Source organism: Chlorocebus sabaeus, chromosome 4 (genome assembly GCF_047675955.1).
Source record: "Chlorocebus sabaeus isolate Y175 chromosome 4, mChlSab1.0.hap1, whole genome shotgun sequence".
Classification (NCBI taxonomy): Eukaryota; Metazoa; Chordata; class Mammalia; order Primates; family Cercopithecidae; genus Chlorocebus; species Chlorocebus sabaeus.
Window position 1 is genome coordinate 86,316,674 of NC_132907.1, and position 22,825 is coordinate 86,339,498.

Consider the following 22,825-nt stretch of genomic DNA (forward strand, 5'->3'; position numbering starts at 1 on the left):
GATCCAATTTGTGATTTGTTATTTATTTATTTATTTTTTTATTATTTCAATGGTTTAGGGAGAACAGGTGATGTTTGGTTACAAGGATAATTTCTTAGTGGTAATTTTTGAGATTTTGGTGCACACCTCACACAAGCAATGTACACTGTACCCAATGTGTGGTCTTCTATCCATCACCCCATCCTATCCTTCCCTCCTAATTCCCAAAGCCTATTGTATCATTTTTATGTTGTTGCATCCTTATAGCTTACCTCCTACTTATAAGTGAGAACATTCCATGTTTGGTTTTCCATTTCTTAGTTACTTCACCTAGAATAGGGGTCTCCAACTCTATTTAGCTTACTAAAATGTCATTATTTCATTCCTTTTATGGCTGAGTTATATATATCTCACATCTTTATCCACTCGCCGGTTGATGGGCATTTGGGCTGGTTCCACATTTTTTCAATTGCGAATTGTGCTGCTAAAAAAATACATGTGCATGTGTCTTTTTCATATAATGACGTCTTTTCCTCTGGATAGATACCCAGTAGCAAGATTGCTGGATCAAATGGTAGATCTACTTTTGGTTATTTAAAGAATCTCTATACTGTTTTCCATAGTGCTTGTAGTAGTTTACATTCCCACAAGCAGTGTAAAAAGGTTCCCTTTTCACCACATCCATGTCAACATTTATTATTGATTTTTTTTTAAGTGCTTAGAGATTTTGTCACCACCAGACCTGCCCTACAAGAGATCCTGAAGGAAGCACTAAACATGGAAAGGAACAAGCGGTACCAGCCATTGCAAAAACATGCCAAAGTGTAAAGACCATCAATGCTAGGAAGAAACTGCATCAACTAACGAGCAAAATAACCAGCTAAAATCACAATGACAGGATCAAGTTCACACATAACAATATTAGCCTTAAATGTAAATGGACTAAATGGTCCAATTAAAAGACACAGACTGGCAAATTGGATAAAGAGTCAAGACCCATCAGTTTGCTGTATTCAGGAGACCCATCTCACATGCAGAGACATACATAGGCTCAAAATAAAGGGATGGAGGAAGATCTACCAAGCAAATGGAGAACAAAAAAAAGCAGGGGTTGCAATACTAGTCTCTGATAAAACAGACTTTAAACCATCAAAGATCAAAGGAGACAAAGAAGGCCATTACATAATGGTAAAGGGATCAATTCAACAGGAAAACCTAACTATCCTAAATATATATGTGCCCAATACAGGAGCACCCAGATTCATAAAGCAAGTCCTTAGAGACTTACAAGGAGACTTAGACTCCCATACAATAATAATAGGAGACTTCAATACCCCACGCTCAACATTAGGCAGATCAATGAGACAGAAAGTTATTATTGATTTTTTAATTATAGTCATACTTGGAGGAGTAAGGTGGTATCACATTGTGGTTTTGATTTGCATTTCCCTGATCATTAGTGATGTCAACCATTTTTTCATATATTTGTTGTCCATTTGTAGATCTTCTTTTGAGAATTGTCCATTCATGCCCTTAGCCCACTTTTTGATGGAATTATTTGTTTTATGTTGCTGATTTGTTTGAATTCCTTATAGGTTCTTGATATTAATCCTTTGTTGGATGCATAGTTGGTGAATATTTTTTCCCACTCTGTAGGTTGTTTACTCTGGTGATTATTTCTTTTGATGGCAGAACTTTTTTAGTTTAATTAAGTCATTTATCTTTGTTTTCATTGCATTTGCTTCTGGGTTCTTGGTCTTTGCCTAAGCCAATGTCTAGAAGAGTTTTTCCAATGTCATCGTCTAGAATTGTTACGGTTTTGGGTATTAGATTTAAGTATTTTATCCATCTTGAGTTGATTTTTGTATAAGGTGAGAAAGGAGAATCCAGTTTTATTCTTCCACATGTGACTTGCCAATTATCCCAGCACCATTTGTTGAATAAGGTGTGCTTTCTCTACTTTATGTTTTTGTTTGTTGTCAAAGATCAGTTGGCTGTAAGTATTTGGCTTTATTTCTGGGTTCTCTATTCTGTTCCATTGGTCTGTATGCCTATGTTTATACCAGTACCAGGCTCTTATGGTGACTATAGCCTTGCAGTATAGTTTGAAGTCAAGTACTGTGATGCCTCTAGATTTGATCTTTTTGCTTAGTCTTGCTTTGACTGTGTGGGCTCTTCTTGGGTTCCGTATGAATTTTACGATTTTTTTCCTAGTTCCTTTCACTATTCTCTGGAATAATGATGGTGTTTTGATGAGAATTGCATTGAATTTATAGAGTGTTTTTTGCAGTAGGGCCTTTTTCACAATATTGATTCTACGCATTCATGAGCAATGGTGTGTGTTTCCATTTGTGTCATCATCATCTATGATTTCTTTCAGAAGTGTTTTATAGTTTTCCTTTTAGAGGTCATTCACCTCCTTGGTTAGGTGTATTCCTATGTATTTTATTTTATTTTATTTTATTTTATTTTATTTTATTTTATTTTATTTTATTTTATTTTTAAGGCCATTGTAAAAAGGGGTTGAGTTGATTTTCAGCTTGGTCACTGTTGGTTTATAGCAGTGCTACTGATTTGTTTACATTAATTTTGTATCCTGAAACCTCACTGAATTCATTTATCAGATATAGGAGTTTTTTGAATGAGTCTTTAGGGTTTTCTAGGTATATGATCATATCAGTGAACAGCAACACTTTGACTTCCTCTTTACTGATTTAGATGCCCTTTATTCCTTTCTCTTGTCTGATTGTTCTCACTAGGACTTCCAGTACTACGTTGAATAGAAGTGGTGAAGGTGGGCATCCTTGCCTTGTTCCAGTTCTCATGGGGAATGTTTTCAACTTTTCACTGTTCAGTATAATGTTGGCTGTGTGTTTGTTGTAGAAGGCTTTTATTACCTTAAATTATGTCCCTTCTATGCCAATTTTGCTAAAGACTTTAATTATACAAGGATGCTGAATTTTGTCAAATGCTTTTTCTGCATCTTTTGAGATGATCATGTGATTTTCGTTTTTAATTCTTGTTATGTGCTGTATCACATTTATTGACTTGTGTACTTTAAACCATCCCTGGTATGAAACCCACTTGATCATGATGTAGTATCTTTCTGATATGCTGTTGGATTCAGTTAACTAGGATTTTGTTGAGGATTTTTGCATCTATGTTCATCAGGGATATTGGTCTGTAGCTCTTTTGCTGTCATTTTCTGGTTTTGGAATTAGGGTAACATTGACTTTACAGAATGATTTAGGAGGATTCCCTCTTTATCTTTTGGAATCATTTCAGTAGGACTGGTACCAATTATTAGAATGTCTAATAGCTATGAATCTATCTGGTCCTTAATTTTTTTTGTACGTATTATCTTTTTTTATTATCATTATTATTATACTTTAAGTTCTAGGGTACATGTGCATAACGTGCAGGTTTGTTATACATGTATACTTGTGCCATGTTGCTGTGCTGCACCCACATATACACCATGGAATACTATGCAGCCATAAAAAAGGATGAGTTTGTGTCCTTTGTAGGGACATGGATGCAGCTGGAAACCATCATTCTTAGCAAACTATCACAAGAATAGAAAACCAAACACCGCATGTTCTCACTCATAGGTGGGAACTGAACAATGAGATCACTTGGACTTGGGAAGGGGAACATCACACACCAGGGCCTATCATGGGGAGGGGGGAGGGGGGAGGGATTGCATTGGGAGTTATACCTGATGTAAATTTTTTTGTTGTTAACAATTTTTTTTCATTTTGTTTTGTTTTTCACCATTTCAGTCTCACTGTCATTATTGGCCTGTTCAGAGTTTCTATTTCTTCCTGGTTTAATCCAGGAGAGTTGCATATTTTTAAAAATTTATCCATCTCCTCTAGGTTTTCTAGTTTGTGCATCTAAAAGTTCTCATAGCAGCCTTGAATATTCTTTTGTATTTCTGTGGTATTGGTCCTAATATCTCCCGTTTCATTTATAATTAAACTTATTTGAATCTTCTCTCTTCTTTTCTTGGTTAATCTCACTAATGTTCTATCAATTTTGTTTATCTTTTCAAATAACCAGCTATTTGTTTCATTTATCTTTTGTATTTTTTTTTGTTTTAATTTTGTTTAGATCTGCTCTGATCTTTGTTATTTCTTTTCTTCTGCTAGGTTTGGATTTGGTTTGTTCTTGTTTCTCTAGTTCCTTGAGGTGTGACCTTAGATTGTCTCTTTGTGCTCTTTTAGAATTTTTGATGTAGGCATTTAATATTTATGAATTAATAGACATAAATTTTAAACTATTCAAGTGATACAAAGAAGATGATAAAGCAGAAGTGGAGAGTCTTTCATCACATGCTCTTTTCTCTGAGAAAACAAATCATGACAGTTTAGATTTTATTCTTACACATCAGGATTTTTTCATATATACAGTAGTTACATATGATAAATTACATTTGTAACTATTTTATACACTGACATCAATAGTATTTTTACAAAAAGTAGATGACATGGTCTGCATCTTACATTATTGTCTCAGTGTGCTATCTGCAATCTGATTTGATTCCAAAGCTTTCATTGAGACACTAGGTCTAATGGAGATGTCACTGGGCATTAAAAGTAAATATTCAGATCTCACACACATTTTTGTCTCTAAGGGAATAGGTGGAATCAGAGACCCCTGTGGGCTTTGACAAAACTCCAACTCCCCTTCCCAATTCCTTCTGGCTATCCAGTGGTATATTCCCAAAGGTTAGATGGCAAGAGAAATGAAAAAAAAAAAAAAAAAAATGCCCTGGTTCATTATTGAGCTTAAGCCATGAATCCTGCCCTGTATTTACCACAGTTCTGCATAGGGTTATTTACTATCCAGATATTAAGTAAATGATACTGCTTTTTTCTATTGTCCTTTGTATGCACACTCCTCTGCAGTGCAGGTGGACAGCAGGATAAGGCAGGATCGGGCACAACACAAGCATTGAGTGCTGGCGATCTTTGCCCTCTCGTGATTTTATCATGAAGACCAGCCCAGATGGGTAATGGACAATTGGCCATTAAGTGGTCATTCATTCTTTTACAAAATCCATTTCTAAAGAAAAATTCTGTATTTAGATACCTCAATTCCTTCAGTTAGCAAAAGTAAAGTCTGGCTTACGATTCTCTTTCAGTAATATAATTTTTTTAAATAAATTCTTGTTTTCATCCATTTTACAAACCTTTCATTTTACCCTTTCATAATCTAACTTGTATTTAATTTTATTTTTTTTTTTATCTTGCTAGTTTGGGAAAAGCACTCACTGTAGTCCTCATATGTACACAGAATATTCACAGAGTTTTGTTAAGCTTTTCTGAGAGTATTTTTAGTTGTGAACAAAAATAAACTAGATTTTTAAAATAAAATTATATAATGAAAAATAAAGCAATAAGGAAGAATGTGTGCAGACATCCATCTGCGTGTTGAATCAAATAGACTGAATTCTTTTTTATTTTAATGAGAAAAAAATATTTTTAAAACTATTACCATGGATCATTGCTAACTAGAATTCTTGCTTATTTCAAAACAAAATACAAGACATATGGTTTTTATATTCGATACTCTCTCTCGGGTAGAGCAAAAGCTGATAAAGAGAAATCGAAAAGACATGGGAGAAAGAGACACTGGGCGGCGGTGGAAACATGTGGTGTCATCTTTTGATAGACTACATGCATTTCACGTTTTTATTTGTAAACCTATTGGATAGTAGGTTCATGGCAAAACTGAGCAGATGATTCATTTGGAATCAACCCAGAGATTTAAGATGATGTCCACATGAGATGTTTCACAATTGGCACATTTGTCTAAAACCTGAATTTCTTCTTTGCCTGTTCACATATAAATGAATAGTGTTTTCTCTGATATGTATATGACCATCAGAGGGGAACCAATTGCCAGGCCATTTATCAAAATAATGCCTCAGCCAGGATGACTCAAGTTAAAATTGTAGGAATAAGTGCATGATCACCAAATGGAATTTTACTCAAATCGATTGGAAGTTTAGATTTGTGTTAGATATTTCAGACTTCTGAACTCAGAAAATGTTCACTCCATTTAGTGACCAGGATATAGTGCTCTAGGGACAGGAAATAACGAAACAGACAAAAGTGGCATAGCATCTTCCAAGTGATGACTGTTCACCTGTAGTTTTTCTAAGTCTCTGTCTCCAGTCTTTCTAATGAAGTCTCAGGCCATGAGGATTGAGAGAGAATGCAGGTCTGATGGCCAGGGTTACACAGATAAATGTGTTGCCTCATCCAGAGAAGCATTCCCACTGACCCAAGACAAATCCCAGAAGGAAGTGAGGCAGTGTTCATTTTCCCTGCCCCTGGCACACCTAACTTGTCTCTGCATCACCTTGATCAGAATCTGGCTCGACCACATGCTTCCTTAATTCTCTCTCCCACTAGAGTGTTAAATACCAAAGGGGAGCATTTATGAAAGCAGGACTTGGGTCTAATTCTGCTCTCCTCCCTCTGGGTCAGTGCCATGGGTAACTAAATATAAGGGTCTTATTTAATATAAGTAATAAATAAGTGAATTAGTTAATGATAAATGAAGGAGTCAATGAGTTAGTGGTTAAATTGCAATCTTGATTTAAAAACACTCTTTCTGAATGGCAAACCTTGAAAACTCAAATTAGTCAATGTCTCCTGGTGGAAGAGAGGGAGTTCAGCATATGTAGTGCCCTACTTCCCTGACCTATCACAAGCAAATTACTAAAGGTCTAATTATCCTTAAATGTTCTTATTTCTAGCGACACTGCCAATTTTCATCCTTCAGGTCAGATACATGAGCCTGGTTGCTTCTGCCACTGTTGTGCATCCACATTAATGCTTGCAATCATTGTTATTATGATGTGGGTACTAAACATGCTAAAGCATGTTTACCTCTTAAAGTAACACTTGTTTTGACTCAGTCATTTTTTTAGAGTTTCACAATCTACCTGGATTGGTGCTTTATATATTTATGAATGTTAAACTTTTAAAGATAATTTTGGAATAAATACTCTTTACACCCCCTCCTAAAGAACACACACAGAGACACAGACATACTTTGTGGGCTTCTCACATCTATCTGTAGCCAGAGGAAACCATGTGTGATTAGGGTGATGGTCAGTTTCATAGGCAAGCATGGCTGGCCAATTACTCTTACGTAACCAAACACGAATCTAGGTGTTGCTGTCAATAACACAACAATAGATGTAGAAAGTTAACATCTACAATCAGTTGACTGCAAATAAAGGAGATCATCCTCAATAATGTGGATGAGTTTTATCCAATCAATTGATGGCAATAGGAGCAAAAACGAGGTTTCTCTGAAGAAGAAAAAATTATGCCTCAAGACTGAAGCACCAGCTCTTGCCCTAGAGTTTTCAGCCTGCTAGCAAACTACTCAACAGATTTTAGACTTGGAAGCCCCTGCAGTTGCACAAGCCAATTTTTTCACTCAGAGAGATAGAGAAAAACATAGAGAGTGATAGAGATAGAGAGAGATAGAGATAGATAGATAGATGCCAATTTTTCATAGAGAGATAGAGAGATAGATGATAGAGCCAATTTTTTCATAGAGAGGTAGTCAGAGACAGAGGTAGAGATAGAGATATAGATAGATAGATAGATAGATAGATAGATAGATAGATAGATAGAAGTCAATTTATTCATAGAGATAGAGATAGAACAATAAATCAGATTGGTAGATGGATGGATAGATAGATAATAGATAGATGGATAGATAGACAGATAGTTATTAATAGGTAGATACCCTAGTGATCTTGATACAAAACGACACATATTTATTCTCTCACACTGTAGATCAGGAATCACCACTTAGTTGAGTCCTCTGCTTCGGGGTTTCACAAGCTATAATCAGAATGCCTGCTAGTATTGTGATCTCTGAAAGCTCATCTGGAGAAGGATTTAATTCCTTGCGCATATGGTTGCTGGTGGCATTCAGTCACCTGGCAGGCCACCTCAATTTCTTTTCCTGTGGCATTCCCCATAGGCGGCTCACAGCATGGTAGCTTGCTTCTTCAAAGCCTGCAAGGAAGAGCCTCTCAGTAAAACAGATGTCATAGCTTTACGTAACATAATCCCATACACGTAATCATGTATATATTAGCATCTTTTCCGTGTTCTACTCATTTCAAACTAGTCCTACTCAACTCCAGGAGAAAAGACTGCATAGGGAGTAACACCACGCAGTGAGAAAGAAAAGGGGCCACCTTCAGAGTACGTCAGCCACAATAAGTATGGCATCTCTTTGGTTCTCAAATTCATACATAGGCCCTTGTTTAACTCATATAAGAACTCAGTTTTCTAAAATTATTATTCAAAAAGTCTTCAATCTTGGAATCTTTTAAAACAATAAAGGATCTATATAATCTGTATTTACTCAGGATTTTTGTCACGACTCACTCTTTTTCTTATGATAGTGTTAATTACATCATGTCACCCAGATTGTCTTGCAATTAACCAGATCTAGTCTACAAAACCAGCAAGATACAACTCATCACAATGTGTTTAAACACCAGTTAGTTAGGAAATACTTGTACATGCATATGTTCACATGTTTACTCTTTAAAGTTTTGAAGGTGAATCAATACTTATTAAACTTTAAATACAGGCGTACCTTACATTTTATAACTTGTCTTGCAACAGTTAAGTGTTATAAAGTAAGTTCTACTAAAATTCTTTCTCTTGCAATCATGTGATGATATAAAATTATTCGTAGATTTATTAGTGCTTCTTAAATTAAAATTACATTTAGAAGCATTAGATTATGATTGATTTACTTTTGGTTAGTTAGATATTATATTATCTTATATATTAAATATATTTATGAATATACAATATTATATATGATTTACTTAAAATTATAAACATACTATGTTATAATAGATATAACTTAGACTTTATTAATATACATTATATATTTTATAATTTATTATTTATTTTAAGTAAAATTAAAATTAGTAACGTATGCATTGCAAACAAAGGTTTTTCTTCTTTAGGGACAACTTCCCCAAAGAGGCATTTCCAGTGTGGATGGTGCTGCTATGAATACTGTCATGTCAATTCAGTGAATACCGGTGTCATTCTAGTGATTGAACTAAAAAGGGTCAAAGCAAATCAGCCTTTCAAAAATAATAACGTGGATCTAATTTCACTCCATTTCTATTGCTGAGATTTTTCTACTGAGCTTGATATATCAAGAGCAGGAAATTATTTTCACATATATGTTATTCACATAATTAATTAAATCTGAATTTGATGCATGTTAGAAAGTACCCTGGAGACATGAAAAATGTCAAGATCTAACACCATTTCTCATGGCTTGCTATAGTAGAGCGGTTGTAATAAATAAATAAATAGAAAAGAAATACAAGCAAAGCAATTTCTGATCTAGTGAATTACAGGTGATGAATAGGATGCTGGTCACTCTAGGTAAGGTTTGAAACAAGTTTATTTCATTGTAACCTATCTTAAGAATACTTAGCATTTTAGGTGTCCGCTGTGTAATTCAATCCTCCCATTTCTCAATTTATTTTGTCATATATTTAGTGAACTGCTGAAAAGATCAGAAAAATCCGATTATCGCAAAGACATAAAAAAGGCTGAGAGAGCAAAGTATTTTTGATATGTCAGATTTTACCTTTACTTCTATTCTATGAAAAAGAATAAATCCAAAAGCTATTTAAACAAAATTAATGGAACATAGTTTCAGCCTGAAGTCTCTGGAAGATCCTAGAGAATGTTATTGGCTTTCTATCTGTTCATTGTCCCCTTTTGAATTTTACCAAGATGAAGTAGAAGCTTGAAATAGCACAGAAAAAAATAGAAGTAAATGCACAAACCTGATCTCTTAGGTACCTTGAAAATTAACAAGCAGGAAGATTTAATTTGTTCAAAATAGATTATGGACTCTATGAAGGCACAATTACTAAGAATATCTTTAGGGATTTGTTTTAACCTTGTGATTATGCTGTAGGATTTCTTGCCTGCCTTAACCCTAAAAGAGTTCCTTGTGGGAGGGTACCTGAGTTGATCTTTGCTCCTGTTCACCTGCTGTAGTGAGTGGATGTCCAGTGTATAGGAAGGAAAAGTGCAGGTTGCTGATGGTGGTCAGGGAGATCTTCTATTCCTGAATCTGTTTGTCTTCTTTTCACAGCAACTTAGTGAAAATCCAGGGACTTGCAGACCCACAGTGGACAGGTCTGGCAAAGAGACACACGCTGTTCTGCTAAGCCAATGCCCCAAGTCCCAGTGCCAGTCCCTGAAAAACTGGAACAGATCATGTGGATAACATATGTGCTTGGGAGGGAGGCAGGCCCAGGGAAGGCTGAGCTGTTCCCGTCACACCTGTCCCTTGTAGGCTGGCCCGTGAGTCTGGGATCACTCTGAAATAGAGTGTTAGCTCCCGTAGCCATATATGCAACAATTTGATAAACAAAATAGAATAGCATTGGTTTATAACCCAAACTAAAAAAAAATCCGTAAGTCTCTACTGATAAAAATAATTCAATAAATAGATAAATGGGGGAGAAGGGACAAATCTCTTTTTAGTCTTTTTTGTGCAGAAGAATTTCAAATCATTTCTGTAGATACTCTGCTCTCAAAGAAGTAGTACGTCAATCCCATCCCTTAAGTGTGGGCTGCACCTAGTTACTTCCTTCATAGGCGTTCAGTATGGAAAATGGAAATAGAGTAAACTTTACAGTAGGGAAATTAGATTAACACTATAGCAGCCAGATGATCAAGGTCAATATCAATCAGTGGTAGTAAGTCATGTTAACAGATAGGCTATATGTTTGATATGATGTGGTGAGAATGGCACTTTAATTCTCTTTAATCATGAGCAAAATACGAGAATAATCCCCGGAGGAACATTTTACAAAATACCTAATCAGTACCCCTCAAAACTTTCAATGTTATCAAAAAACAAAAGCCTGATTAATGGTCACATCCAAGGGGACTCTAAAGAGACATGGCTGCTAAATGGAATGTGGTACCCTGGGTGGAATTCAAGAAAAAATATATATATATATTAGGGAAAAAACAAGGAAGATAGAATAAAGAATGAACTTGATTTACTAACAATGTATTGATATTCCATTAATTGTAACAAATATACCATACTAGTGCAAAGTGTTAATAAGGGAAACTTAAAGTAGGATATATGGAAACTCCCTGTGCTAGCCTCACAATTTTTCTATAAATATAAATGACACTTAAAAAAAAAAAAAAAAGGTTGATTACTTTCTTAAAAAGTCAGTCCTGGGAAAGTAGTCCAATCATCCAGAAAAGAACAGCAAAAAAAGACTTGATGAGCAGCAGCATTGTATTTACCTTTCTGTGACTCAGCAAAGTCATTTTCCATTGGGCATAATCTTGAAAAGCAAATAAATAAATGTAGAGTGCACTAAAAAGCAAGAGGGATAATGAAGCTCGAAATGCTGCCTTTTTTCCTTGTAAGGCCAAATTCCAATCAATATAACAGCAGACAGGTGCACCTCATTGAGGGCAATCAAATTAGGTGATGTACCTTTAGTACGATAATCTTGACCTACGGACCATTTATTTATAATCGACTGAGAGCATCAATCCCTAATCAAATTCAAGATAAGGCCAAATGTGTAAAATCTTCTTTGCACTTTTGACTTTGCTAAAAGAATGATGCTTTAAGTGCCCTATTAATTTGGAGTTCCATCCCAAGATGGAGTCATCTGGGGTAAATAAACTATGCAATTTGAATAAAAGTCAGAATTGTTTCTCACTGGGGGCTCTCACTGCTGGGAATGGAGTTTTATAATACTAAATTGAGTTTATGTCGAATATTTATCTGGTATACTCAGCTCATCTTGATAATATTACTTCTCTTGAATGTGCTGAGAGGGAGGGAGTGGACCAGGATGAATTAACCCCATTTAACGCATCGCTGGCACACAATTGCTGTCCCAGCTCCTGCATCCTGCTCCTTTGTTCTGTTGCGCTGTCTTCTGAACACTCTCCAGAACCATTGTTGTGTGTGCCACTGTCTCTTACCTTGCATGTGAAAGCAACAGGTAATATGTAGGATGGCATGAAAAATGGGCAGCGCATTAAATTCTGATAGGATTTTCATAGTTATCAGGCAGATTTTGGTCATTCCTCTTTCAATCTTCTATCCTCTGGCCTCATTAGGTTGATGTGAAGCCTCCATTTCAGCCATGCCAGGCTCCTCCAGCCATGCCCTCCCATCATCCTCATTATCACCACTCCCATAACTTTTTGCAACTTTAAAAGCTGTGAAGGGTATTGGTATGATCATGGGCTCCTTTTTCTTAAAGATGCAGGATCTGGACCAGTCACCAGCTGTGTTGCTTGGGATAAGGCAGTTAACCAAACTCAGTTGCCAACAATGCTGCTTGACAGTTGCTAAATAGAGCCAACATCAGCTTAGTTTTTTATTTTATTTGTATTCTCCAGAAGTATGTCCAAATGTAAGCAGTTTCTAAAAGTCAAATAATTGTGACTGTCCAAAGATCCATCAATAATTTTTCTGCCACTCCACAGGAGGCTTCACGTGTCTTGATAAACATTCACAACACCCTAAGAATTAGCAATGCTTGCAACCATCCCCACAGGAGGAGGAACAAGGTGTGGCAGGGCAGTGCCTGTGCTGAGGTGAGTGTCTGCACCATTGACTATCCATGGTATTTCTCAGTGGAGTGGTCCACTTCTGTGGGCTCTGACAGATCGTTGGAGAACTTTTAGGAAGTTGCTAAAGCATTTTCAGATCTCTGAAAGCTTATCGTTTATGTCATTTCTTGTTGTTCTATATACATTAAAATCAGCCTTTTCTATTTTCCAAAAGTAAAAATAATACAGTTCTGTAAATAACATGTCATATTTTAGAAAATAGAAAATGCCAATTTTAGTATGTAAATTTATTAAGATACCACAAAAGTAACGATTAAAGGGCATAAAAAATGTACACCTCAAATTTTAACCTCTGTATATAATGAATTTCATTTTTGCACATATCCCCATAGGTATATATATATGTGCATATAATTCATGTCCTTATAATAAAGTGAACTAAAAATGTTGCCTTCATTTTTTCAATAATTAGGCTATAGACTTTTTCTTCTTCTTACAAACCTTATAAATTATTATGTTTACACTGTGTAACAGTTGCTAGGACTTAACCATTTCCTGATGTTTAGAGAAAAACTGCGGTTCAAGACTTAGAAATTTTCCCTAGAATGCTCCCAGTCAGAACTGGCACCACATTTTCCTATTTCCATACATGCTTTAGGGCCATCTTTATTGCCACTTTAATCAACATATCAAAATATGTTAGTTTATCTCTGAAATGCAGCTGGCAGTATTTCTTGTATTGCTTGGAGCTGGTGGTTTTTGCTAACTGTTTCCATCATTTCCCCTGCAGTGTCTCTGAATTTTTGTCATGAAGAGAGTAGAAGTACAGGAAAGGTTAGATCCATGTGATGTCAAAGCAATTGCTATTCAGGTGCCATCCCTGCCTCATTAGGAAGCTACGGCTTCCCTATGGCTCTGTGCAGATGGAGTGCTCTGTCCTGTAATGCTTCTCTCATGTTAATATGCAGGATATTATTAATCCAGAATATCAGCATTAAAGTATAGTAAGAGTACTTTAGTTGTTATAGTCTAATGAAGGATGGTATACTGCTACTGTAATAGCTATGTTTCACATTATAGAGGTAAAATCCTGGTGGGGCAATACTTTAATAACCAGTAACCATTATTATGAAATTATGCTATTATCCTTTGCAATTCAGTGTCTAAAATTGCTGGGCTTCTTGCAACATCCAAATTCTTAGTCTCTGCCATTGCATTTGTTCGTTTGTGTGGATTGGTTAGACTAGAAATGTCTCTAGCTGAAAATGAAGATGTGGCTTTATTTGTGGACATGAGATCAGCTTGAGTTGTTTTGCTTCACTTTTTTCTCGGATAGCAAACTGTTGATTTTTCTTGCTCAGTCATGTTTTGGAAATACACAGTTTAATTGCATTTATGAAACTTAATCTGACTTTATCATACTTAACAAAACAATTTAATAGTTGTGTTAGTCCATTTTCACACCAGTATATACTACCTGAGACTGGGTAACTTATTTAAAAAAAAAAAAAAAAAAAGAGGTTTAATTGACTCACAGTTCTGTATGGCCAGGGAGACCTCAGGAAACTTACAATCATGGTGGAAGGGGAAGCAAGCACCTCTTTTTACAAGGCAGCAGGGCAGAGAGCAAGGGAGCAAAGGTGAAGTGCCACACTTTAAAACCATCAGATCTGGTGAGAACTCATTACCGTGAAAACAGCACAGAGAACAGCACGGAGGAAACTGCCCCCGTGATCCAATCACCTCCCACCAGGTCCCTCCCCCAACATATGGGGATTACAATTTGGATTACGATTCGAGATGAGATTTGGGTAGGGACATAGCCAAACCATATCAATAGTTTAAAGTGCTTCTGTCGATATTATCAAGGGCAGGCAAAAATCCTTACGAGTGACTGGAAGAGTGAAAGAAACCTCCAGCTTTACTTGTTAGATACAAGGTTACAGATAGTAAGACCTCAAAGGGAAACCAGACAGTGAAATGAAACAGTAGCAACCTGGGAACTGGGAGGCATCATCTTGAAGCAATATAGCCAGACTTCTCAGTGAGTGATGTTGACAAAGGTTTGGGGATATCACAGGGGACACTTGCACCAGGCCATGTTCTCAGAAGTGCTCTATATCCTGGAATTAAGTTCCACGCAAGGATTCATGCCCAGGACATGCTGGCCAGTGGAAAGTCTCCAGGTGTCCTTCCACTGTTTGTATAGATACACTCCAAATTAAACAGACTCCAACTCTCCCAGGCCCTACCTTCTGGGGAGAATTCTTCACTTGTAAAAATTCTTCACTTGTAAACATTGATTATTACTGGGAATCCTCAGCCCTCTTCTGCCACAGTCAGACTTGCTTCGGGTACCTGCCACTTCATTTTAATCTTAATTGTATCGACCAAGTCTTCAATTCACATTTGTGGTCCTGTTTGATCCTGATTCTCCAAAGCTGAGATCTTAACACACACATTCTCTGCCCTGGATTCCTTGTTCCTGTAAGGGCAGAATGAATACTTAGCATTATTCTCTCTTTGTCTGTCATTCAGGCATATTTCTCCAATTCCTTGTTTTTACATTTTTTTGTTTTTGACATTTTTTTCCATTATTACATTTTTGTTTGTTGTTTAGATTTTTTTATTCGATGAACCCACGTCTTCTCCTATAAAGCTTTTTATTAATAATTAGAAAAGCCTTTCCTATTTCAAGATTATTTTTAACTCCTTTTCTAATATGTCTATGGTTTTAATTTTTAAATGACTTTTGATATATCTGGAATTTATTTTAGTATGAGTGGTGAGGTGTGGATTCAATTTTTGTTTTGGAATAGCTAGGGAGTTGTCTTGATCACATTTATTTACTAACCCACATTTGCCCACTGATTTAAAAGCGAAACTCTATTTTGTTTACAAAATTCCTATATTTTTTAGCTTATTTCTAGATCCTGAATTATGTTCTATTGATTGTTTAGTCTCTTTGTGCCTTGGTGTCAGTCACACTTTCTTTCTTTCTCTTTCTCTCTCTTTTTCTTTTCTTTTCTTTTTTTTTTTTTCTAAGACAGGGTCTGGCTCTGTTGTCCAGGCTAGAATGCAGTGGCACAATTTCAGCTCACTGCAACCTCTGCCTCCTGGGCTTAAGCGATCCTCCTGCCTTAGCCTCCCAACTAGCTGGGACCAGAGGTGAACTCCACTATGCTTGGCTAATTTTTCTATTTTTTAAAAGATGGGGTTTCGCCATGTTGAACAGGGGGGTCTTAAACTCCTGAGCTCAAGAGATCTGCTCACCTCAGCTTCCCAAAGTGCTGGGATTACAGGTATGAGACACTGTGCCCAGCCCACACTATTTTAGTTAGTGTTGCTTTCTATTAGGTTTTTAATACCAAGTAGAATTAGTTCAGCTTTATTACTCTTAATTTTTGGCACTGCCCTACATATTCTTGCACACTTATTTTCCCAAAGAACTTCAGAATCAACTTACGTATGTGAGAAAATAATGTTGATTTTACATTCATTGGATGAGCACTGAATGTTCATTGACTATATGTATAGGCTAATTTATATAAACAGGCTTCTTGGCACCTTGTTGATCAGGTTTTTAATTTTCTTTTTTTTTTTTTTTTTTTTAATTTATTTATTATTATTAAACTTCAAGTTGTAGGGTACATGTGCACAACGTGCAGGTTTGCTACATATGTATACTTGTGCCATCTTGCTGTGCTGCACCCATCAACTCGTCATTTACATCAGGTATAACTCCCAATGCAATCCCTCCCCCCTCCCCCCTCCCCATGATAGGCCCCGGTGTGTGATGTTCCCCTTCCCGAGTCCAAGTGATCTCATTGTTCAGTTCCCACCTACGAGTGAGAACATGCAGAGGTTTTTAATTTTCAATCCAGGTTTAGGATATTCATTGTCATTTAACTTCTGCTGTGTCCTTCAGTATAATTTTAAAGTTGTATTTCTCTGCATTGTATACATGCTTTGTAAAGTTTATGTTATTTTGTCTATGTCTGTTATTCTTATAAATACAATATTTTGTGTCATTACATTTTCTAGCAGGTGCCTGTGTTTAGTTAAGCTACTTATTTTATAGTAATTTTGTATTTACCAAATTACAGAATTCTGTAATTGATTTTAAAAGTGTTTTTACTTGATTCTTTTATATTTACTCTCCATACGGTCCTGTCTCTCATAGCTACTTAAACCTGAAACCCATTACTTATTTGTGGGTTTTCCAATATATATGTAACATAGGTTTCTTTGTTTTCTAGCAACTATTATTTTTATAGTGGCATTAGTTTGTGAGACTACCACTTATTTTCTGCTACATAAATTAGAAAATTGAAATTTGAGGGAAACTCATTAACAAATGATTATTCTCTTCCCTAGTTATTGCCTACCACAAAGGAGTGTTGTGAGAATTAAACAGATGATTTCTTCAAATTAGTTTTGATTGATACAGAGAATGGTTCCACATAAGTACTAAGAATTAGCATAAAGATTTATCTCAGTATTCAAAAACAGAGAGAGATTATAAACTAAGAATGTTAAGTGGACCTGTGTGTTTGAAGAACTGATGTTGTATCTATGAAATGGAGATTTAGTCTCTCCATAAATGATAGAGATTAGTACAGCAAGTGCAATGACATGGCTTAGAGGAAAAGTCAAATATGTACTCGTAAAGGCTATGTTTTTCAAAAAAAGAAGACACAGCCAAAAATGCATGTTGAGTTTTGTGAGAATGAGCATTTAGCAGCAGGACACATAGAAATGTATTCATAGTTTGCAGGCTTCAGTAACACTAGCAGATGCCACTCTAAGCATTTCAGGTGTAAAGGGTTTCATAAAGGATTTAGGTCTTATATAATAGCTGAAAATTAGGAAATCTGCCACAAAAATCAGGGAATCTGCCCCTGGACCTCTCAGCCTGAGACTTTGAAGCGAGTCGTTCTCAAAAATCCCATGGGGATGCTTCCTTGGTGCTTAGGATTCCCTGGGGACCTACTCCCTCCCTTAGATTAGCAAAGCAGATGGCTCCCAATCTCCCCTCTGCCCCTGCTACCTTCCCCACTGGCCCCAGGAAACTGTAGTGACCCTGGTTTCTGCCCAGCAGTCCAGTTGTATCTGAATTTCTCTCTTTGTCAAATTCTAATCTGGAGCCATTCAAGAAAAGAGATTTGGAGCATTCTATTTCCTGGCCTTGCTGGCCACATAGGGAAGTTCTTAGAAAAGGCAGTGGTGCATATAAGCTGACCAAAGAGAGGGCTATAAATGCACCTAATAACATGATGTGAGAGACTCTGGTTGGTGTGTGGCTTTACTGCACACAGTGACTCGGGGACCATGGTTAGTTCATCTTATGCCTTTGTTAGGTGTGGCGAATACCCGAGTTGCCAGAGGGGAATCTGTATGGGCCTACAGCAACTTCAGTTCTTACCTCCTTGGAATAAAGAATTTGACTGAGAGGCATAAGGCAGAAAAAGAGAGCAAGGCAAGTTTCTGAGCAGGAATGGAAGTGTATTAAAAAGCTTTAGAGGCTGGGCATGGTGGCTTACTCTTGTAATTCCAGCACTTGGGGAGGCCAAGATGGGCGGATCATGAGGTCAAGAGATTTAGACCATGGTGAAACCCCGTCTCCACTAAAAATACAAAAATGAGCTGGGTGTGGTGGCATGCACCTGCAGTCCTAGCGGCTCAGGAGGCTGAGGCAGGAGAATTGCTTGAACCTGGGAGGTGTGAGCCAAGATCATACCACTGCACTCCAGCCTGGCATGAGAGAACAAGACTCCGTCTAAAAAAAAAAAAAAAAGCTTCAGAGCAGGAAAGAAAGGAAAGTACACTTGGAAGAGACCCAAGCAGGGACCTTGGAAGTCAAGTGTGGCATTTGACCTTTTGACTTGGGGTTTTATATGTTGGCCTACTTCTGGGGTACTGCATCCCTTTTTCCTTCTTTCTTTCCTTAGGGTGAGCCACCCTCATGCACGGTGCCCCCCTTGCACCTGGGAGGTGAGCATGCACAGTGTGTTTAGGAAGTTATATGCATGCCCACCTGAGGCTTTCTTCCCTTTTCTGGTGGAATGCTCCTGGAAGGTCATAGTCATACTCTGCCATTTTGTCTCTTAACGAGCATGCTCGAGCTTACTTGCCCATTTCCTGAGATTTTACTGGAAGCTGCTGATTACCAATTTCAAGTATTTTTATCTATTGGGAAATTGCCTCTCTCTGGCGCTGACTGCAACCAATTATCATTTTAGAGAATCAGTGTGACAACTGCTGGACCATCAGGAAACTGCCTCTCCTTGGTATCAGCTGTGACCAATGATCATTTTAGAGAGCCAGCGATAAATGCCAGACCATCATCTGATGGTGGCCTGACATTCCTGGTTGGCTGGGTTGTGGGGAGCCCTTTACTGCCCCACTCATGCCTGACTAACTACCTGCTATATCACCTTCCGCATCCCCTTGGGCCTGAGTCCTCCACATCATTCAGCAGATGGTGGGTGGTTGGAGAGTTGAGTGATGTACCTGCTTTTCAGCTGCCTTGGGCTAGAAGTGACCCTATCACTTCCACTCACATCCAACAGGCACAGACAGGTTCACATCCCCATCTGGCTACAAAGGGGGCTTGAAGGTGTAGTGCCTGATATGAAGCTACTCCCCAGTGACCATTCCGTATGATAGAAAAGGGGACAGTGACACTGGTGCATAGAGCCTAAGAAACAAAGAATCAAAACATAAACATTAAAGTCCACTTTGATATTACATTTTTAAAAATTAATCTTGGGATTAATCTTGGGATCAGTACACAACATGAAATAATACTTAACATAGTTATATGCTTGATATCTTACATTGTTCCTAATCTTTAAAACATTGTATTCTATACTTTGGAATATGCTTGAGTTTTGCACAGGACAAAAATATTGGCTAAAAGAAACCTAACTTCATTACATGTCTGAATTAAACTAAGGTATTATCTATCTTTTGTTTTCTGTTGTTGTAATTCACATTGGCCATAAGCCCACAAGGAATGGCCTTAGTGTTCTAAATCTTTTAGAGAATCATACCTCATAAAAAGTGATGAAAAGGTATTGAAGTCCCAATGAAATATACGTATTATTCATTATATCACACATAGTAATATTTACTTAAATTTCTACAAATATGTGTACCTTCTGTCCCTGTCCTTGGCTATTAAAGTAAGACTTTTGGCTCACCCTATTTGGAACAGTCTGTAGTCACCCAATACATTGTGCTAGGAGTGTTTTGTCATTAAGGAGAAAACAAACAAGTGCTCTTCTGAACCAACTTCTATTTAAGTCACTTAGCCAAGAGATTTTCAGGAGTTGACGTAAGCCAGGAAAGTGCGATAACTTTTATCCCTAAAACAGTTTGACTGAATATTAAATGAATTAGTGTTTATTTATCTGCCTTTGGCCTAGGATTTCTGAAGCCAGATGTTCTCATCTCTTGCGCTTAACAATGGCTGGTGCATTTATTTCAGCGAATAGAATGTGGACCCATGCACCTGACCAAAGGGATCTTAAATAGACATTCATCACGATAATGCAGCTGCCTTCTTTGTCCTTTACAATCCGTGAAATTCAAACCAGAGTCACATCATTGTCATCATCGAGTCACCTACAAAATGAGTTTTAAGTTTGAAAATCACATGAATTTTTACAGCGGAAAAAAAAAAAAATGTTACAGAGATTCATGTGTTTCCCCAAAGTGCCATTAATGCTTAAAGGTTAATTAGTTGTATTATACACCTCTGTTTCCATTGAGCTATTGCCTTATTAGACTCAACTCTGGGTACCTGCTTGAACTATCTCTGCCCTAGCGACTGTCTTCTATGTGTTTGAGGTTTGAGTATCTTTAGCCAGAATTTCAGCACCATTTGAGGCAGTAGCTACACCTGTGACAAGGATATTTTATAGATCATATATTTTCACATAGTTTTTTTCTATCTAAAATAAGCTTGGCACAAAAGGGCTCACAACATAGGCAGCATTACCATAAAATTTTAAACAGAGTGTATTTAAAACTTCATAAAACCAGACGATGATAAGAATAGCACATTTTCACATAATTAGAGATTTACTGCGGTATTATAATTTCATTTCCACAAAGCAACCTTTCATACAAAGGGTTTTCAAGCATGTAATTATGAAATGCAGTTCAAAATGCCAAGTGGAAGTGGCATGTATAGAATTTCTGAGTAGTCATGTCAGGCACAGTCTGAGCTTATGGGAAACTGGGAAGGGTTATAGCACTTGGCACTTTGTGGGTCTAAAAAGGAAGCCTGGAATGACAAAAGAAGTAATAGAATGTAAGTGAATTCCTCCAAGTGGTAACCTAAAGTGAACCTGAGTTTCCTCTGTGAATGTACAGACCTGTCATAAGAGTGTTGCTGGGGCATCGGCCCCTCTGCAAGAGTGTGCTGCCATGTGGAGCCAATTCCTCAGTTACTACCAATTGTGCGTGACAGTCAAAGTCTGTCTCTCAGCGCGTACTATCATTAACAGCTGTGACGGGTACCATTGTGCTGAATCCCCTCAACATTTATCTTGAAGTCATAATACCTATTACCTCTTTTTTTATTTTATTTATTTTTATTTTTATTTTTTTGAGACAGAGTTTCTCTCTTGTTGCCCTGGCTGGAGTGTAATGGTGCAATCTCAGCTCACACAACCTCCGCCTCCTGGGCTCAAGGGATTCTCCTGCCTCAGCCTCCTGAGTAGCTGGGATTACAGGCATGTGCCACCATGCCTGGTTAATTTCGTAATTTTTTGATAGAGACAGGGTTTCTCCATGCTGGTCAGGCTGGTCTCAAACTCCCGACCTCAAGTGATCCGCCTGCCTCGGCCTCCCAAAGTGCTGGGATTAGAGGCATGAGTCACTGCACCCAGCCACCTGGTACCTCTTAATGCGACCTTATTTGCAAATAGAGTCATTGCAGATGTAATTAGTTAAGATGAGGTCATACTGGAGTAGGGTGGCCCCTAACCTGATATGACTTATGTCTGTACAAAAACAAGTTTGGACACAGACAACACACTGGGAGACATCATTTGAACATGGAGACGAGATTGGAGTGATGTTTCTAAAAGGCAGTGAGCATAAAAGATCGCCAGCAAACTACCAGGAATTCAGAGAGTGCATGAAACAAGAGTCTCTCTCTCAGCTCTCAGAAGCAACCAACTCTGCTGACAGCTCCATCTCACACTTGTAGCCTCCAGCACTGTGAGGTAATAATTTTCTGTTGTTTAAGGCACTCAACTTGTGGTATTTTGTTATAGCAGCCTAGAAAACTAATACAATAGCATGACTGCAACTAGAGCTATTCACGTTTAAATAAAAAACTGCACTTTTAAATGAGCATGATATAATAGTTCAACAAAAATGTACTTGAGTAGCATTAGGTTTTGTGCGTTTGCGATCTAAAATCTATCGGACAAGCCATTCTGTCATTGCTCAGCATGTTTAACTTGGTCCATTAAGTCTTCGTGGATATTGGGTAAGTGAAATTCCATGAATATTTAAGGTATCTCTGCATTTTCTTGCTGAACTATGGACAAATATACAATTACTGAAGATGAGCAATAATGTCTAAGTTGTGCCCTCTTAGTTCCAAGATAGCAAAGCTCTTGGAAGACTAAACTATGTGATATGAAAACCAAGACAAATATGATTTTAAAGAAAATTATATAAGATTATTTTATCTGTGAATTAACAATAAATATTCATATTTTATTCACTAAAGAATGTCTCTTACCCATTGATTATCCTATTGGAAATGAAATAAATATAAACAAATTGTGAAGGAACAATGTACATAATATGTGTGGTTTCCTTGAACCTGTCTGAAAAATTGTTTTATTTTTTGTTGATTTATGATGAGAATTTGGAAGCCTTTGCCTGCATAAAGACACTAAGCTGTTGTTGTGATTAAAATCTCTTTAATATTACTATTGATTGACATTTTAACTGAAAAATATTTTTAAAATGCAGAATCGCATATAATAATGATTTAGAAGACACGGGTATTGTCCTAAAATTGTAATTAAAAGTTATAACTTTATATTTTACAGAGTAGTTTTACAATCTGGTAATGTTGCCTCTCTCAAACCAATTAATTTAAATGGACCAAAGTCCACAAACAGATATACACACAGTGCAACTCAACATATAAGAATTCAGTA